Source organism: Setaria italica, chromosome V, assembly GCF_000263155.2.
Source record: "Setaria italica strain Yugu1 chromosome V, Setaria_italica_v2.0, whole genome shotgun sequence".
Taxonomy (NCBI): domain Eukaryota; kingdom Viridiplantae; phylum Streptophyta; class Magnoliopsida; order Poales; family Poaceae; genus Setaria; species Setaria italica.
This window is the reverse complement of record NC_028454.1, coordinates 22752894-22756080: the sequence shown is the minus strand read 5'-3', so window position 1 is coordinate 22756080 and position 3187 is coordinate 22752894.

Here is a 3187-nt window from a genome sequence, read left to right as displayed (position 1 = left end):
GAACATCACCGTACCATGACTACACTTGCACCCACATGATGCATTAGGGAAACTCCATTCCAGAGAGAGTGGGGAGTATGTCCATGTCCCGGTTCAATCAGGTACTAGGCTTCCCTATCCCATACTAGGTATGAGATTAGTACTTTCAAACACTTGACCACATCTCTGAACACATTTCAACCATAGCACATTAGTCACTAGACAGACGGGGTGATCCACCAATTCAGAACCAATTGCCCAGCCTCGCCCGTAATCCTTATGGTTCCAGCATAAGTAAACAGGCAACTCCTAAAACTCGTGAGTGACAGGAAATCACTCGACTTTTACCGAGTCCCTATTTAGCATTGCAACTACTCATCTTAGTATACTAGTATTGAGCACATAGGTACCTCGGATCATGCAACTAAGGTTTCAAGCAACTCCTATGAACTTAAATGCATAAGCATAAGCAATGATAAGTAGTGCAAAATTTAGAAAACTAGGTTATACTTCGGTGCTTGCCTTCCTGTTCTAAATTAGTAAGGAGCTCATTGGAAGCTTGGCTAGGATCTTGATCAGTCTCGACTTCATGCAGCTCTACAGGTACTTCCTCAGTTTTCAGGGGCAGTTCGTACATCCCGTCTACGAGATTCGCTTCTACACGAGATGCATATGCAACAAATCAAGATTTTACGATTTCATGTGCAAGATGCATTCATAAGATTTTTGTAGAATGTAAGTTAAACATGTGACCCAAGTCAAGATTCAAACTTGAGTTCTTCATGAGATAAAGTGATTTTGTGTTTTAAACCCTAGGTTTGATTGATGGTGATTGTGTACACATATAAGGTTTTAGAAACTTAGATTTCACAAATAAAGGGTGGGGTCACTTTAGGGTTGCTCAAAACTCATTTGGAAATTTATCCTATTTTTGAATTTTTAAACAACTCAAAATATCATATTTTAAGTGTATTTAACTACATGCATTTATTTGAGCAAGGTATATTATGTAGCAACCAGAAGCTAGTATTTTTCCTAGTTAAACAGAGGTATCAAGAAGCTAACAAAAGTGATCCTGCATTTTTATCTATTTCCTTCCATTAATAGAGCAAATAACAAGATCACACCTAGAATTACAAGGTTTGCCTTAAACTAGTGTTTTCAACACCTAAACTAGTGCCACAAAATTCATATCTAGAACAAGCATGACACAAGTGTTCTAACAGAGGTGGATCTACCTTTTTACCATTTTTGTGTGATTTATGGGGCATTTATGTGCTTAAACCCAAAATAAATACCTAAGGGAAAATATAGTAATAACATGTCCAAAAATTTTTTTATGTAAAAGTGCTCATCACCAGGAGTCTAACAAAGTTGGTTTCACATTTTTAGCATTTTTTTACGCTTTCTAATGCATTTTCAAAGTTTCAGCCAATTTAAACCATTTTAAAAAGAAAAGGGAAAATAGGTTTTACACGGGGGTCCCTGAAAGATTTGAACATTCGCGGATTGGTTCCTATATTTTGCACTAAGGCCCTCAGAAAGATTTGAGGTCTTTCAAATTGACCCTCGCTCGGCCGACGGCTTCTCCAGCAAGATTGCCAGTGAGCGGTGGCGCTAGGGGGGGAGAGCACGGGTGTGGAGTGTAGCTCACCAGGGATCTCTGCGCTTAAGGACTCGAGGGTGGAGAAGGTCCGGTGGCGGCAGTCCACAGTGGGGAAGAAAATGGTGGTGGAGGAGCTATGCGCCGGCGAGGCCCTCGGCGGAGGAAGCTCGGTGGCGGCTCAGTGAGCTGCGTGGAGGTGTATGCGAGGCTCTGGAGGGTTTAGCGGGTGGTGGGGAGGCTCGGAATGTGGAGCTCCACATCGAGGGCTGCGATGGCACTCTGCTTTCGTGTGGCAGAGCTGGGCGTGCGTCGGCGAGCGGCGATTGAAGGCTTATATAGCCGGGGGAGGGAGAGGGAGTGCGAGGGGGAGCCAAGGGCACGTGTGCGGGCTCGAGTGGCGGTTGGGCGTGAAGAGGAGGAAGGAATGCCACTGGCGGAGTGGCGGCGAGCGCGATGGTTGGCCGGAGGGGCTGCGGTACGTGTGGGCTAACTGCTGGCCATTGGCCACGATAGATAGTGGAGCACAAAGATGCGCTTTGTCACGCGCTATGGTTGGCCAGAGGCAAGGCTTGTGTTGTCCCATCGTGATGGCGAGAGGTTGAGTGGCGAGCGCCGGTGAGCCGGTGTGACGTGCCGGACATGGCAGCGAGCGGGCACGTGACTGTGGCGCAGATGTTGGGCGAAGAGGATGCAGCGCCAGGGGATAAGTGTCGGGGATACATCCCTAATACCCGCAAGGAAGGAAGAAGTCAGACTCCTACTAGGATTTCCCTGTAATCCTACTAGGACTCAACCCATGTAATCTTATTAGGACTCATCCCGTGTAATCCTACTAAGACTCCTCCTTGTAATCCGACTAGTACTCTGCCCCTGGAGTATATAAAGGAGGGCAGGGGTACCTAGCTCGGCAGGTCACACCTCAACACCCAAGCGCAGGGCGCAATATACAAACACCCCCCAAACAGGACGTAGGATATTACGCTACTCCGGCGGCCCGAACCTGTATAAATCTGTGTCTTGTGTCCTCGCTTTTACCTTCAAGTTCCAGGTCCGGCAATCCCCCGCTACACATTATGCTACCTTGGGTACCCCTTGGTAGATGGCCGGTATAAACCACCGACATTGGCGCCCACCGTGGGGCAGATCATCGACATCATCAGGCGAGCTTGAAGGACCTCATCTATAAGACGGTGTTCGCTTCCAAAGTGGGCGCCAACTTCGTCTTCGACTCCTGACTTTGCATCAACGACGGCACTAGGTCCTTCCAATGCTGCATCATCGACAACCAGGAGAAGAAGCGCCTCGACGGGAACTCTCTTCCACAAGAAGCAGAAAATCTCGTCAAGAAAATCGACAAATTAAACCTCGGATCAAGATTCGACTACAAACTCATCCTCCGACGGCGACTTCGGGTTCGACCGCGATTTGAACTTGAACTCCGACGGCGGCTACGGGTCCGACCATGACTTGAACTCGGATTCCGATGGCGACTCCGGGTCCGACTACAACACGGAGTCCGACGGCGACTCCGGGTCTGGCTACGACTCCGAGTCCGACGATGACTCCAGGTTCGACCGCAACGCGGAGTCCGACGGCGACTCC